This window comes from Lacerta agilis, chromosome 16 (genome assembly GCF_009819535.1).
Source record: "Lacerta agilis isolate rLacAgi1 chromosome 16, rLacAgi1.pri, whole genome shotgun sequence".
In the NCBI taxonomy this organism is placed as follows: domain Eukaryota; kingdom Metazoa; phylum Chordata; class Lepidosauria; order Squamata; family Lacertidae; genus Lacerta; species Lacerta agilis.
In genome coordinates, this window is record NC_046327.1 from 39,811,549 (window position 1) to 39,829,148 (window position 17,600).

The window sequence follows — 17,600 nt, forward strand, 5'->3', positions numbered from 1 at the left end:
ATGCTTCGTTAGCATGGCCTTCACACTCCAGAGGCAAGGAGCAGCTAGAGCGGAAGAGCACGCACATCTCCTTTCAGAGCTGGGGACAAAACCCTTGAGTTCTCTCTCACACACACACCAGCCCAAATACACCTGTCTACATGCTGTGTGCACATTTCTGGCTTAAGAGGCAGCTACGTTCTTTTTCTCAATCCAGATCAAAGCCGGTTTGAGAGGGAAATGCATAAAAAGGCAGAATTTCATAAGAAGCAACAGGATAGATATAGATTGTGCCTAACATGGTGTGTCCACCGCTCCCCAAACCAGAGGTGGGAGTGCATAGGATGCAAAGCACATAGGAAGCACATAGCCTCCATCCCATGCCTCTCCCAAGGCTAAAGAGAGAACCAGGGGTCCTGGTTCCCTCAGCACCATGGAAAGCATGGTGACACATCAGACAGCACAAACAGCACCCATTCCAGGGATGATATGTGGGGGACATGTTCAAATGATGCTCTACTGTAACTCCCATCATTCCTGGCCATTGGCCACATTTGCTGGCACTCATGGAAGTTCTAGTTCAGCAACATCTGGAAGGCCAAAAGTTCCCCATCCCTGACATGACATCTCCCTTCCCCAAGGATCCCAATCCAGAGAAGACGAATTGTGCAGAAGCCTTGTGGAAATTAATGAGACTTAAAGTAACATAAGAATAGACCTACTTGATCAAGCCAGTGGCCCATCTAGTCCCACACCCCAGTCTCACAATGTCCAACCAGATGCCGATGGGAAGCTCACCAGCAGGACCTCAGCGCAGCAACCATCTCCTCACCTGGGATTCCCAGCAACCAGAATTCCAAGACAAATGGCCTCCAGCGGAAACAGAAGATGGCCATTCTGGCTAGTAGCTATTAATAGCTGTCATGGACTGGCTGGATGCAGAGCTTGTTATTCCTAAAATCCCAAGTTCTTTTTCGTAAATGTGGTTGTGTGTTAAAGCACATTGTACAAAAGCAACACTTTTGAACAGAGAGATAGCTCTGGGGCATTTCAAAAGGGGGCGCTATCTTTTTCTTTGGTGATCCCTCGTAGCCGAGTAAGATTGTCTTCCATGAACACGGTCTTAACAGTGAGTCCATAAGTGACTGTGGAGGCCAATTCTGGATCCACACGTCCTTCCACAGTGGGTACATTGGTTTCCGGGCGCGAGTTGATCACAGTGTGGATTTGCCAAGCGTGCCTTCCTCTTAGCACATTTCTCCCTTGCGTTCTGAGTTCGAGTGCCTTCAAACCCAAGACACCTTTGGTAAAGGCTGTTCTCCAACTGGAGCGTTTGCAGGCCAGTGTTTTCCAGTTGTCGGTGTTTATACTACATTTTTTAAAGATTTCATTGAGAGAGTCTTTAAACCTCTTTTGTTGACCACCAGCATTACGCTTTCCATTTTAAAGTTCTGAATAGAGTAGTTCCTTTGGAAGACAATAATCAGGCATCCAAACAACATGACCAGTCCAATGAAGTTGATGTTGAAGAATCATTGCTTCAACACTGGTGATCTTTGCTTCCCTAAAAGGGAGGCTTTTAATGTTTAATAGATTATTGCATTTTAATGTTCTGTTGGAAGCCGCCCAGAGTGGCTGGGGAAACCCAGCCAGATGGGCGGGGTATAAATAATAAATTATTATTATTATTCCAGTACACTGGCACAAGTTTACCTGTATTCCCAAGTCATGTGTAAAAAATTTCAGTGACACCATTGATGGAATCTTTTGAGAAGTTGGAGATGGCGTTTAAAAGTGGTCCATGTTTCACAAGCATACAGTAAGGCTGGCAGTACACTAGCTTTGTAAACAAGAATTTTGGTTCCCCTGTGAATGTCCTGGTCCTCAAACACACTGCACTTCAATTGGGAAAAAGCTGCAGAGCTCAGGCAATGCTGGATTTCAGCATCAATGTTGGCCCTTGTGGAAAGATAACTGCGCAGGTAGGAAAAGTGATCGCCATTTTCCAATATAAAAAAATTCCTTCTAGTAGCACCTTAGAGACCAACTTAGTTGGTGCTACTGGAAGGATTTTTTTTTATTTTTTATTTTTTTTATTTTGTTTCGACTATGGCAGACCAACACGGCTACCTACCTGTAACTAGAACATTTTCCAATGTTACAACATTAAGTTGGATTTGAGGTGCTGCCAATGGGTTGTTTGTGCTTGTTGGTGCAACACTTTGATTTTTGGATATTGAGCAATAGCCCAAGCTTTCCGTAAGCTTCTTCGAAGATATTTAGGGTGGTTTGGAGAGTGTGCACACACAACGTTGTCATCTGCATACTGAAGTTCTATGACTTAAGTTATGGTAACCTTACTCTTTGCTTTCAGCCTACCCAGATTAAAGAGCTTTCCATTTGTTTGATACAGTATATGATTTCTACCCCGGTGGGGAGTTTCCCTTTGACAAAGTGTAGGATCATGACAATGAAAATAATAAATAGAGTTGGGGTGATAACACAACCCTGTGAATGGTTCACTTAGGGAGCCATTGCTATCTGCAATTGTTGCTGTCATATTATCATGTTCACAAATTTATCTGGGCAGCCAATTTTCAGAAGGACAGTCCACAGGGCATTGCAATTTACAGTGTTGAAGGCCTTAGTCAGGTCAATATACAGGGGTTGGTTTTGCTCTCTGCATTATTCTTGAAGCTGTCAAGAGATGAAAATCATATCCACTGTCCCTCTAGAAGGTCAAAAACCATTTTGGGATTCAGGAAGGGTCACCTCAGATATTGTTAAGAGACAGTTTGCTAAGATCCTTGCAATAATTTTGCCGGCCATGGCTAGTAAAGAGATGCCTTGATAGTTTCTGCAATCCGTTCTGTCACCTTTTTCATGATCATGATAATTTTGGCATCCCTAAAGTCTTCTGGGATCTCCAATCTCTCCAAGATATTTTTGATGAGCTTGTGAAGTTGTTGTGTAAGTTCAATTCTGCCCACTTTGAAGACTTTGGCAGGTATCCCATCAGGTCCCCTGGCTTTGTTGTTTTTCATTTGGTTAATAGCTGTATACAGCTCTACCAGATTTGGAGATAGTGCAAGCTCATCTCTAATTTGTTTTTGTGGAATTTGTGAGAGCAGCTACGGGGGAGTTGTGGTTAAGGAGATGCTGGTATATATAAACCTCCCTGTTATAAGTGGCCATGATGGCGGGAAAGGGAGACTCTGGGATGCCATGGCCCTTAGGCATGGTTATTATGGGGTGCCAGCTGTATGATTTTACTCACCCTTTTAGTCCACCCTTATGCTCTGCTCTCTGGGCACCACACTTACGACTCAGATACTTTCACCCCTGAGTTCTTTATCACTTTCCAAACACAAGAAGACACTAACTTCTGGAAAGATGCATGGCATTGTGCCTCTGCTTCAAACCCTGCAGAGGGAGGGAGAGAATGTAAGAGGGAGACCTTGCCCGGGCCTCTGGGAGCAATGACAAACTATAACTTGGAGGCATAGACATGGATCACAAGGGCAGTACTATGTCCCATGACAATAACAGGGCACAGCCTCCCCCCCCCCCGCCGGGTCTTCCTGCATCTTTGCTGTCGGTCTAGGAGAGCTCCCTCTCTCAAACGCTTGCTGTTAAGTCTAGACAACGCTAAGCTGGATGGGCAGTAGAATAGCATTGATTCAGGGAACTTGCAGACCACAGAGCTATTTTTTTTTGTTGAGATTCATTCACACACCTGCAAATTCAAAAGATACAATTAAAGGTGATTTTTGAACTCTTGCACAACAAACTTGCTTCCCCAAAAGATCAGACTTTTCCTGACAAAGTAATGGAGAAATGCATTAGAAAATGGGGTGAAACACTTGCTTTGATGGAACTGTAATCTAACCTCCCCACAAACAAATCAGAACAAATGTTCATTAAAGAGCCAACATCATCTAATATCCCTGTAAAAAAATCAGGTTGAATGCTCAATAATCAGGTTGTCTGGAAGCACTCTCAGTATAAGGCCGCATCCTGCACACCTATGCTTTTCAAATTGCCTCTCAGGACCAATGTTTATTAGTTGGACTGTGTGGCTGAGCTTAATTGTGTTTTCTTCTGGCCTTCTTAATATTGGGAGGAGAATGGATAAGTTTCCTTTTTCCTTTTTTTGTTTGGGGTTTTCAGAAATGGAAGAAACAACCTAAATATATTTTCCAATATATGAGTGAGTAAAATCTCCAGTGCTCTTTCTCCAAAAGGTGGTCAGACTACCAGTTGTAGATCTGGCAGCCAGTGGGCTCTGTTTACAAACTCCTTTCCTAGCATGGGCCCCTTGCTCTCCAGCAAAGATTATCAGGGTGTCATCGGTGATTGGCATGGCCTTCCTTTCCGAGCAGAGGGGCAACAGATATGATCCATCTCTTTCTTCCCCCACTCCCTTGCTGGAAGTCAGCCAGGCTGCATTCCTGCATCAGTTCTCGGTGAGTCATCAAGAACCTGAGGAACAGATCCATATAATTTCTGACTCCAAACTTATATAGTTGGATATAATATCTGGAGGCAGTTGCTTCTTACACAGGAATAAAATGTCCCAGTTTTCCAAATTCCTCACAAGCAAACCAACTCCTGCCTCAGGCTTGTTTTTTGACCCATAACCCCTTTTCCTTTTCAGTAAATCTATTCTTTTGACAACAGCATTGCTAAATACCTTGTAAGGGGTGACATAACTGCCAGAAATAGTTGCAGAAGCAGCCTGCATCAAAGGAGGGACCTGCTTGCCACTCTTAGCAGCAACTCATCTGTCAGCCACCAGGCTCAATTCTTTTTGTTCCAAATGGCTACTCGGCACTTTGAATTTTGTATTCTTGGATTTGTAGTTTATTTCTTCTGAGCAGGGTGACCAATGCAGGAGGGCCACAACTCCATCATCCTTGACCACTGGCCATGCTGACTGGGGCTGATGTGAGTTGGAGGAGGAAATTATGGAGACGGGTGCTTTTCTCACATAAGGGCACCAATGAAAAAGATGCTTGAAATGATCAGGGTGGACAGTAATCTGTGCAACACCCACATCTCTTCTGTTGTAATATACAGTTACTGACTCACACTTGCGTACATGAAAGGCTTAACCTGAGCTCAGGTTGCAAGTGGGTGTGGCATAGCAGGCTCTCAGCAGCTTCTGCTCCCCACTCTCACCCTTTTCCTTTTGTGCTTCCTAGAACAAGGAAGAAGGAGCCGTGCACCTGCTCACTGCCTGAACAAACGGAGCAATGCATCACATGAGTGGTGCACACATGTGACCCATGCTGGAGTCCATGGTCTCAGCAGGACTCACCAAGCCAGGAACCTTCCCCAAGGGCACAGCCAGCAACCACCAAGCGTCAGCACTGCCAGATAATGGCTAGATGGCTCAAGGGGAATGTCTGCTGAGAGAGCTGCCTCACTTTACCTAATAGTAGAGTCATCTCATTGACAAGTAAGGCATGCACAAGAAATAGAGTTTGCAGAGAGGTCATTTAGAACAGAGCAAAAATGAGTGTCAGATCTTAATTTGAATTATGCGCTGGCAATAGAATGTTGAGAAACAGTACAACTTGGGGTCAAACTGGACAGCATGTTAAATTTGTATTTGCATTTAAGATGTGCATTTAAAAGCTGCAAACAGAAGCTGCTTTGCGGGGGGGGGGGGCTAACCAATAATTAGCAGGGTTGCAGTGTGCAGGGGAGCACTTTCCTCCCCTGCTGGAGGCCTGACAAAAAACCCTCTGCAGAAACCGCTATTTGCATTGGAATGAGATCCAAGAGATGGGAGAAGGTATGCATTGCTGAAAGGAAGCAGAAACAGAGCCCAGGGATGATGGGCAGGAGGACTGAGAGGGGGCAGAATAGGCAGAGTACTTGAAAAACAGAGACCTTGTGGGGTTGGGAGGAGAAATGAGTGGGGGAGCTGGAAGCCTGAGAAAGAAAGAAGGGCAAATAAGAAAGGAGCAGAGAGAATGGAAATAAGCCCTCAGATGGGATTGGACCAGAGTAGAATTTCCAGCTTTTTCATCCCCTCATGTGTCTCTCTCTCTCTATCTTTAGCAGCAGCTTAACCTGCAGTCAAAGCTTATCACCTTATTTATTGATTTATTGTTATATTTATATTCCACTGGTCTTCCAATGAGCTCAGAATGACACACATAGGAGACTTCCGGTTGGCCGCACCTCCATTTCGGACGGGGGTTTATTTGAAGGCATGGGGAACCGCAAAACTCAGATCGGGCGTTCTGAGGACTTAGTGATCTGGCGGTTGCCCAGGGGGACTCTCCCCCTCCCTCCCTTTAAAGAGCCCTGAGAGTGAGGGTGATCGGAGACGTGGGCACTGTGGATTCAATGCTTCAGTCTCTGCGCAAGGCTTCGTGTCCGGGGGATGCTAGTGACCAATTCTCAGAAAAAATAGAAAAGCCTTTTTGAGGCTGTGAGTATCTATGATTTGGACATTAATTGGAAAAGAAATTGGCTACGAAAGGGATTTAAATTAACAGAGGTCAATCCCTTTCCGCAGAAGTATTTAAGTGGCAGCCTCCATTGAGCTGAAGCAACAGACTTTAAAACTGCTCTTTAACCATCCCAAAGGCACTTTTGCTGCCCCCCCCTTTTTGGCAGGGAAAGGGGAGGTGGTGTTTGACTGCATTTATGATCCTGCAAAGCCTGAGAATTTAATTTAATCAGCCGCTCTCCTTCCAAAAGTGGGCAACCCGGTCCGGAGGCGAGATCCCTTTGTTATACTGCAGCCTGATTGCTACAAAGTACTTTCATTTTCCACTCTGGGGATACAGTGTTTCTGCAACAGTCTAAAAGATTAAATTACAGCACAATAGTTATTTAAATTTCTTCCTGGACTTTCTTGCATGACTTTGGAGAGGTTTGGGGACATGCTTTTGAAGAGGAAGTTATTCTGAAAATTTTAAATGCTCTAGCAAGGGCAGAAATCTTTGCCTTGATGCTTGTTTGTGTCAAGAGACTTTGTTTATCTTTCCATTTCCTGTCTTGCAAAGAGCCTCGGCAGTGACCTTGGAGGCTGACTGTTGGTGGTGGCATCAGGAACAAGAAGTGAAAAGGGGGGCAGAGAGAAGAGGATCTAAAGCAGCCCCTGCTGAAGAGTCAGTAGTGCAATTATTATTGGACATCAAACAGGAAATCTTAGGACTTAAACAAGAGTCCAAAGCCAATAGAGAAGGAGTAGGCAAGATTAATGCCAGATTGGATGATTTCCACAAGGAATTTGGAAGCCTGAAAAAAGAGGTCAATGAGGTGAGAATAGAGGCTAAAAACTTGGATGTAAGGGTAAAGGCTCTTGAAGAAGGTGACCCTAAAGTGGATGTCAGATTAACGGATGTGGAAAGAACTCAGGAAGCCACTTTAGACTCAATTGCATTTTTGCAGATGAAAGAAAAAGAGACACATCTGAGACTGAGAGCGGTGCCTGAGAAAGAGGGAGACAATCTAAGGGATTGGCTAATTAAATAATTGGCTTCTTTTGGGGATTTGGAGAAGTTGGAGCTTGATTCCTGGATCCTGAAGGCCTTCAGATTTGGAGCTAGAAGGAAGAAGGAAGATAAAATTCCGAACGATCGTTTGATAATTATCAGTACAAAGGAACAAAGAGATAAGATCCTCGAGCTTCATTATACCAATAATCTTAAAATTCAACATCAACCAATAATCCTTTACAAAGAGATCCCCAAACGCTTCTTGGACTTGAGACGTCAATATTCAGATCTTGCTGGTGCTCTTAGACAGAAGAAGATTCCCTTTTATTGGGAATTCACTCAAGGACTCTCCTTTAGTTATTTGGGGAGGAAACAAAGAGGAAAAGAAGAGGTTCTTAGACAAAAACGTCAAAGATTTTGAAAGTGAGCGATAACTGACAGGAGCAGGAGTAGCAGAGTAAACTTCCAATTTTTTCCTCTTTTCCAGGACTTTAATCCAAGATGGCACTGAGGGTGTTTTCTTGGAACGTTAGTGGACTTAATTTACGCACAAAGAGGAACCAGGTACAGCATGCTATGTTAAAGCAGAAGCTGGATGTTATCCATCTACAACAGGGGTGGCCAACTCCCAAGAGACTGTGATCTACTTTCAGAATTAAAGTCTGGCAGTGATCTGCTCAAAGTTGTTGACCTTTTCTGGGATGAGGAATGCCCGGTTTTTTTATGGGAATCAGTTCGTTTTTAGTTGTTGAGCATTTTTTAGGGAGAAGGAAAGGGGGGTGACCAGATTTGGTAACCTTTTTGGGGGTAGCACTGCCCAAATACTTTTCTTACGGGGGACAACAGAAACTTTTAGAGATTTATTGGAAGAGAGTTGCATAAAAGAACTCACAAAACTGTATGCCGCACTTTACCCACTACTTTAACCTACCTATCAAGATTTCCTTTAAAAATATAGGCCTTCATCCATTGTTAGTGTGACACCTACGTCACTATTTCGGTAACCAACTGTTCGATATCAGGTGAGTACTGTGTCAGGGCCAGTTTCAGGGAATCCTTAAGGTGCTCATCTGTCATGTTTGAACGTAGCTTACTCTTCGTCATTTTAAAATATGAAAATGCAGATTCACACAAATGTTGTCTCTTCTCAGGAGGTGGCCAAAGTATTGGAGCCTCAGCTTCAGGATCTGTCCTTCTAGTGAGCACTCTGGGCTGATTTCTTTAAGAATGGATAGGTTTGATCTTCTTGCAGTCCATGGGACTCTCAATAGTCTCCTCCAGCACCAGAATTCAAAAGCATCAATTCTTCGGCGATCGGTCTTCTTTATGGTCCAGCTCTCACTTCCATACATCACTACTGGGAAAAACATAGCTTTAACTATACAGACCTTGGTAAGGTGATGTCTCTGCTTTTTAAGATGCTGTCTAGGTTTGTCATTGCTTTCCTCCCAAGAAGCAGGTGTCTTTTAATTTTGTGACTGCTGTCACCATCTGCAGTGATCATGGAACCCAAGAAAGCAAAATCTCTCACTGCCTCCATTTCTTCCCCTTCTATTTGCCAGGAGGTGATGGGACCAATGGCCATGATCTTAGTTTTTTTTTATGTTGAGCTTCAGACCATATTTTGCACTCTCCTCTTTCACCCTCATTAAAAGGTTCTTTAATTCCTCCTCACTTTCTGCCATCAAGGTTGTGTCATCAGCATATCTGAGGTTGTTCATATTTCTTCCCGCAATCTTAATTCCGGCTTGGGATTCGTCCAGTCCAGCCTTTCGCATGATGAATTCTGCATATAAGTTAAATAAGCAGGGAGACAATATACAGCCTTGTCGTACTCCTTTCCCAATTTTGAACCAATCAGTTGTTCCATATCCAGTTCTAATTGTAGCTTCTTGTACCACATAGGGATTTCTCAGGAGACAAATGAGGTGATCTGGCACTCCCATTTCTTTAAGAACTTGCCATAGTTTGCTGTGGTCAACACAGTCAAATGCTTTTGCGTAGTCAATGAAGCAGAAGTAGATGTTTTTCTGGAACTCTCTAAGCTTTCTCCATAATCCAGCGCTTGTTCGCAAATTGCTCTCTGGTTCCTCTGCCCCTTCGAAATCCAGCTTACACTTCTGGGAGTTCTCGGTCCACATACTGCTGAAGCCTGCCTTGTAGAATTTTAAGCATAACCTTGCTAGTGTGTGAAATGAGCGCAATTGTGTCGTAGTTGGAGCATTCTTTGGCACTGCCCTTCTTTGGGATTGCGATGTAGACTGATCTTCTCCAATTCTCTGGCCACTGCTGAGTTTTCCAAACTTGCTGGCATATTGAGTGTAGCACCTTGACAGCACCATCTTTTAAAATTTTAAATAGTTCAGCTGGAATATCCTCACTTCCACTGGCCTTGTTATTAGCAGTGCTTTCTAAGGCCCATTTGACTTCACTCTCCAGGATGTCTGGCTCAAGGTCAGCAACCACACTACCTGGGGTGTACGAGACCTCCATATCTTTCTGGTAAAATTCCTCTGTGTATTCTTGCCACCTCTTCTTGATGTCTTCTGCTTCTGTTAGATCCTTTCCACTTTTTGTCCTTTATTATGGTAATCTTTGTATGAAATGTTCCTTTCATATCACACAAATAAGTAGAACCAAAACGTGAGTGGAACATTTCGCTGCATCTTTTCAAATTTGGAAATTTCTGTCTAGGCACAAACTTCCAAAATGATTCTTCTTCTACATGGGCCCTCAGAAAAATGTCATTTTTCAGAGTTAATATCTCATTTCCAAGAGATGTTTTGCACAATGAGTAATTTGTACTGATAATGACTGCATTTTTTTAAATGTCCAAATCAGATTTGAATGGAAATGACATGTACTCTACAATTCAATTTTTTTGGAAGTCACCAAATCTTTTTTCTAACTCCAGAATAACAGAATCAATTTCAGCCACATACTTCTCTGTTTGAAAAACAAAGTCAGGATTTTTTTCCAGAAGGTCCTGCATATTAGGACCACGTTATGTAAACAGCAAACAAAAACAGCTTCGAAAAACAGCTTTTCCGCCAACAGAAAAGCTTTTCCCCACACAAACACAGAAAGCCCCAAATGGCTGAAAAACTCAGTTTCCCAGGATCCTCAGCCCATGCAAGGGAACTCAGTTTCCCAAGCTCCCTTGCAACAATGAAGCCTGGCAAATGCAGAAACTGGGACAGACGACTGTTCCTCTCTTGCCAGCACTATGCAGCGTGGATACAAAAAAGCGGGCAGACGAGGAAGGATGAGATCCAAGGCAAGGTCTAAGACCTTCCTAGTCACAATGCAGGAGGCCTACAGATCTCCACACTGGAAAGCAGGGTGGCAGGCTAGGATCCGGTCTCTGATAGGCACACCAGCTCTTTGTCGGCATGAGGGAAGGAGCTCATTGTTATTTTCAGATTTTGGGAGGGGGAGAAAGATGAGTCATTGAGCTTTTTTTAGGGGGAGAGCTTTTTTCCCTTTTAGGCTGCTGATCACTAAGGAAACCACGATCTACCAGCGATCAACCAGAAACTTCCTGGCGATCTACAGGTAGATCATGATTGACCTGTTGGACATGCCTGGTCTACAAGAAACACATGTTATGAGAAGCCACAGGAAAATTTTGCAAAGCAAAAGATTAGGCCAAGAGTTTATTTCATCAGATACAGTTAAGAAAAGAGGCATCGTGATCTACGCCAAAGAGAGACTTGAACTTAAACTGATTTTTAAGGATGAAGAAGGAAGATGGATCACAGTGGAAATCACGGCACAAGGCAAAAAACTTTTAATGGTGGGAATTTATGCTCCAAATGATGGTAAAGCTGAATTTTATAAGAACCTGGAAGCAAGGTTACTGGAATATTTGGATTACAAAATAATTTTGATGGGGGACCTAAATGGAGTAGTCTCCACGTTGATGGACAGATCACAGAGACAAAAGATTTCAAATGATGGAAGGCTACCAAAAACATTCTTTGATTTAGTGGACAATTTTGATCTGTTAGATATAAGGAGATTGAAAAACATGCACTACTTAATACAGATTATAAAATATTCACTGATATATTGGCGCAAAGATTTAAAGTAGTGCTTCAGGACATAATACACAAAAATCAAACTGGGTTATTGCCCTGGCGTTATTTACATAATAACATACAGCACATTATCGATATAATTGAGAATTATCGATATTATTGAGTACCTGGATTACAAAATAGATAAACCGGCTGCATTTATGCTCCTTGACGCCGAAAAGGCGTTCAACAAAATCTCATGGACATTTATGAAAGAATTAATGACGCAGATGGAATTTGGAGACACCTTTTGTAAAGGAATCAGTGCCACCTATAAACATCAAAGAGCAAATCTAATAATCAACAGGACTATAACCAGAAGCTTCCCAATATGTAAAGGCACTCGACAGGGGTACCCTCTCTCCCCACTAATTTTTATATTTGTAATTGAAGTTCTTAACAATCAACTTCCGCTTGAGCACGGATGGGTGATGGCCGACTATAACATCGCTCCAATTCTCACGGGGTAATTGAAGGCTGCGATGGGAGTAAGCAGCCTCCTCAATCTTCCCAGGGGCTGTGGGAAGACACTGCCTCACCCGCAGATGCCCATTAACCCTGCTCTGAATTCCGAGGAAGAAGGAGTGGGGGGGCCCTTTTGGGTGGAAAGCCCCTGAGAGAATTTTTGGCACTCCTGGAAGCTACCCCGCCTGTGCTTGAGTTCCAATACTTAAAATGAATACCGGTAATTTGATAATAAGTTTGGACATGCTTCGGACAAGAAGGAGAAAAAGTATTTTGCTAAAAAAATCCAGCCACTGAGAAGACAAGAAACATCAAGAGGAAGAAGATTTCAACACCCTATCGGTATGTGGGAGCGGAACGAAAGGGGGAGGGGAGCCTTTCTCTTTGTGATTGTACTCTGTTATATATATTAATATATTAATGGGTAAAAAAAAAAACCTAGAAGAGCTGTTTTCACTATTTAGAACAAGCGAGATCTGAAAGTTTGAAAGTGTGATATATGTGGACATAATATGGCTCCTAAAATATAAACTGTGTGGAAATGAAAATATGATATAATAACACCATTCCTACAAATAAGACATTACATTTCAGAGTAGTTTGGAAGAGGATAAAAGGTGCTTTAATCTGTTAATTGGCAGAGCATCCCCTTGCCACTGGATGTTTTCTTTTTTCTATAAGAATTTAGGACGGTTTCCTGGAAGGGTCTGGCTTTGATTTATGTCTAATTAGGAACCACCATGTTGAAGAGAATGGGCCGTGAATCATCAAAGTCAGAGGGGGAGAGAAGCCAATAAATTACCCCTTATATATATGAACTCATAGTTTGACAGGTGAACCTCCCCTGGAAAGACTTTGATATAGTCGGTTTGAAAAGATATTGAGCAGAACGCACTGTTTGGATTATATCAGGACTAAGTGAAGATGGCGGCTGCTGCAGTATGGACTTTTGGATTTGGACTTGAGAAACACCAGTGTGTCAGGGGGAGCTGCAATTTATGGTAGAAGATTACAGACATAAAATCCACACAGAAATGTCATTTTTTAGCTGTTTTATCTCACTTGTGTGGCGTGAAAGAAGAATGAAGGACAACATCAGAAAGGGTATGGAAAACATTGGAGGACTATAGAAGGCAACGGAAATTCGATGTTGATTAAGACTCTTAAAACTTTGAAGCATGGGAAGTCATATAAAATTAATAATTTGGCAGTTTATTTGGACTTATTTTGATTATTTGGATTATTCGATATTCATATGTAAAATTGGAATATTTGATGTGATTATTATAATTGAAAAATTTAATAAATATAATTGGAAAAAGGCAGTTCTTAACAATCAATTAAGAGAAGACCGAGATATTAAGGGAATGAAAAAAGAAGGAAGAAGCTACAAAATAAAAGCTTTCGCAGATTATTTAATTATCACCACAGAAAATCCTGGGGGAAGACTTCCGGCGAGGACGCCATCGCGGGCGGTCGTGGGTCGCTTCGGCAGCGAAGCGACTCAGGCCGGCCCGGGGGTAGGAGCCCCGCTACCGCAAAGCGGGGCTCCGCTAAACCGCGGGTCGAGCGTCCCGCGGCATGGGCTCTCCGGCGAGCCCGCTATGGTTCTGAACCCTTCCCTCGTTCCCCCTGTAAAGGGGGAGTGGGGGTGAAGGGACCACGGAGCCGGGCTGTGGAGGCATGCCCCAACTGGACCGGCGAAGCGGCGGCCGCCGCTCGCGATGAGCGAGATCGTTCTACCTGGCAGAAGCAAAAAAAAAAAAAAAAAAAAAAGAAGCCCGTTGGCTGTGAGTACGAGAACAATGAATTTATCTTTGACATTTGGCGCTCCGGGAGATACGACGGAAAGGAAGCCCGTTTTTCTCCCTTTGGTGGAAAGAAAGTAACTGTTTTGATGGTGACTGCTGTTGCAGTGATGGATATATTGTTTCAAATTTGACAAGTGAGACTGATTGAATCCCTTTTGGGGGACTTAAGTTCATGAGAATATTTCTTCTTGAAGTGGGCAGAATGTGGTCTTTTCGCCCTGACTTCAGGGAAAATGGCTGCGGAGTTTTGTGACTGAGATGGAAAAGTACTGTGATTAAGATGGAAAAATACTGAAACCTGATACCCTATGCCCACTTCTACCATGTTGGGTTTCGCTTTCAAGCTGGCTTTGGACTCTGGTTTGACTTACGAACAAAGGATTATTTTTCTGAAATTAGAATTGTTGAACCAGAAATTAACTTTGTTGAACCAGGATGTCGCAAGACAGTTATATCCCACAAAACAGACCTTTCTGAACATGGCTAAAATGGAAGAGAACCTTGGCAGGGAGCTTAAGGGAATTATTGAAGTACAAAGTACAATGTTTTTGCAACTCTGAGAAGGTGAAAGGTCCTGTGGGGGTGAGAGACCCAGGATCGGAAGACAAATTATATCCAATTTCTGGGGTGAGAGCCCAGGAATGATGGGGAAAAGATTTATTTATCTACAATCAAAAGATGAACGGAATTTTGAAGCGGAGATGCTGGAATGTGATGATTTGTGTACCCTGATGCTCCCTGCAAGGACTGTTGTAGACTACGTCTGGAACTGTGGACTTATAAGAAAAGAGGACACTCTGAAAAATGGTTTTGGTGTAAGATGGAGGAATGTCTGGGGGGAAACCCCGAGATGGCGAGAGAAAATGGTCAGAAAAGGGATAGGGTGAAATATACTAAGGATAAAATTAGGATGGTTTATTATGGTACCCTGAAGCCGGTGTGTTAAGATTTTAAGTTTTTTGAACTAGAGAAGAGATATTTGAATTTTTTTTATTAGCAGCAGTTTGAGTGAAAGAAGATGTTTGATATGATTTGATACAAGAAGTAATATGTTGTGTTATGAAGCTGTATTATTAATTATTATGAAGTAATATTTGGAATAGATTTGATAAGATAAGAAGTGATGGATTATTTTGGAGTAAAAATTAGATTTTAAGAAGTATGTTTAGTTTAGTTTTGATTTTTGAATGATTTAATTTTAGAGATGAGAAGTTATTAAAGTAAAATTAGAATTGGAACCAAAGGAGAGAAAGCGGGGGAAGTCACCGAGTAATGATTCGAACAAGAAAAGTTTTTTTTTTGTGCAAACAAGAAAAAGAATTATTGGTGTGATTTGTTTTATTATGTTTAATTGTGGGGTTTGTGTTAATGTATGTGTTATGTGTTATGCTGTTCTTTGTTTTGTAAAAATCAATAAATTCATTACAAAAAAAGAAAAAGAAAATCCTGGGGGAAGTATCTTACGGGCCATGGAGATAATAGAGGACTATGGGAGTTTGGCGGGATTTAAGCTAAACAAAATAAAAACAAAACTTATAGTCAAAAATATGATGGAAAAAGATATAGAGTCACTTGGAAAAAGCACAGGTCTAAAGGTCTGCCAAAAAGTAAGATATTTAGGAGTGAGGATTAGCCCGAAAAATATAAACCTATATCAGGACAACTATGTCCCAATTTGGAACGACATCAAACGTAGCTTGGATAAATGGAACAATATCAAACTTTCCCTATTGGGGAGGGTGGCAACAATCAAAATGATGGTACTTCCAAAACTTCTATTCTTATTCCAAATGATACCAATACTGGATGGAGAGGATAGACTGAGGGAATGGCAGAAACATCTATCAAGGTATATATGGCAAGGACATCATATTATGAGGTTCTTTATTAAATAATAATAATAATCATATTATGAGGTTCTTTATTAAAAGTTTGGTTTAAACATCTAATTGAGCAACGTGTGCCATGGTGGAACTCCCCCTTGGAAGCTCTTGCAGCTAGACATGGAAACACTGGAACTAGTTGGCCCACATATTGAGCATTGCTGAAAGAAAAAATAAATAAATTTCAATTAAAATCCTACGAACAATTGAAAAATAAAGTAAATGATTGGTTTCAATACTATCAGCTCTTTGAAAGATTCAAATCTGATATTAAGATAGGTTTTGAAAAAGAAGCAGCAAAATTGAGTTGGAAGTGATAAACTCAAAAGTTAAAACCCCCTTGAAGGCCTACCGTCTTTTATTAGACTGGAAGGCAATGGAGGAGGAAGTTAAGTCCGCAATGACTCGTTGGGCGCAAGATATAGGGCATAATATATTGATGTTAAGGTGGGAAAATCTTTGGAGAACGAGCTGGAATTTCATCTCCTGCAGTGCAATTAGAGAGAACCTAATAAAAATGTTTTATAGATGGTACATTACTCCACATAAGCTCTCTAAGATGTACAAGAATGTGTGAAACACCTGTTGGAGATGTGAGGAGGTGGGAGATCTATACCATATCTGGTGGAAATGTAAAAAAATTGAAACATTCTGGAACGAAATCCACCCAGAGTTGGAAGTAATTCTGTCAATCCAATTTTCTAAGACACCAGAAGCATACTTGTTAGGGATTACAACTTCCGACATACCCAACAAAATAAAGAACTTTTTCTTATATACCTCTGCGGCAGCAAGAATTCTGGTGGCATCTCACTGGAAGAGTGATAAAATCCCTAGCAAAAAAGAATGGCTGAACAAAACTGTAGAATACATTGAGTTGGCCTTTCTTTCAGAGAAAAGAAAAGAAAATCCGAGAAGCAATTTTATTCAAGAATGGAATAGTTTCTTATGTTATTTAAAAAGGAGGTGAAACCTAAACATGGTTCACGTGCTGGAATAACTCTTGTATAAGTTGAAAAGAAATAGTGATAAAATAATTTGTGAGGTTACATGATTTATGAATAGGGGTACAATAAGGGGTGCCAGTGTTATGTGTTCTTTTTTCAATTTTTTTATATGGAATCAGTGGAGAGTTGGATATATAATTTAGTTCCTTTTTCTGTGATGAATGGAATGACTAAAATGAATTGGATATAATTTTGACATAAATGTTATTACTATAATTTTATTTTTCTTGTTATTGTTTATTGATAGAAATGGAAAAAGACTCTATGTTCTTCTCAGATGCAAACCAATCATTCAGTCATTTGGACTACATTTGGCTAACCAGAGACCAGAGATATTCTTCCTAAGACCTGTTCAGACCATAATGCAGTTATGTTGGAATTAAAATTACATCTGAAGGGACCCTTTAGATGAAGAATGAATGATGCTTTATTTAGGAACCACCAGATTGTTAAGAAGGCCCAAAAGACCCTAAAGGAATATTTTGATCTAAATATAAATGCTGACACAGATTTGAGGGTCATCTGGGATGCAAGCAAAGCTGTTATGAGAGGGTTCCTAATTCAGCAAAATGCAATTAGAAAGACGACCCAGAATGAGAAAAAGGAAAATATTCTGTCTCAACTGAAGGAGAAAGAGAGGAAACTCAGAGGCAACCCTAAAAACCAACAAGTCCAAAAAGAGATTAAAGCTCTACAGGTGCAATTTTCACAGATTATCAATCAGGAGATAGAATGGAAAATTAAAATGATGAAACAAAGGACTTTTGAATTAGCTAATAAATGTGGAAAGTTGCTGGCATGGCAATTGAAGAAGAGACAGAAGCAAAATACAATTATTATATTGTGGTTGATGGAAAATCTATTGAGAACCCAGCAGAGATTAGAATTTCCCCCCCAGAAATATTAGAAACAATTA

General features: G+C 41.5%; 1 protein-coding gene across 2 annotated transcripts in view; it reads right to left on the reverse strand.

Annotated features, from left to right (window-relative positions):
- LOC117060948 (caM kinase-like vesicle-associated protein) overlaps positions 1-17,600 on the reverse strand; it is a 54,801-nt gene that overhangs the window by 15,044 nt on the left and 22,157 nt on the right. The window contains exon 1 of one of the 2 annotated variants that reach the window (XM_033173565.1): positions 3,257-3,358. The exons of the other annotated variant lie outside the window; for it this stretch is intronic. The gene's annotated coding sequence lies outside the window, so the exon portion shown is untranslated. Of the gene's footprint in view, positions 1-3,256; positions 3,359-17,600 lie in introns of those variants that run through there. 2 annotated transcript variants of the gene reach the window in all.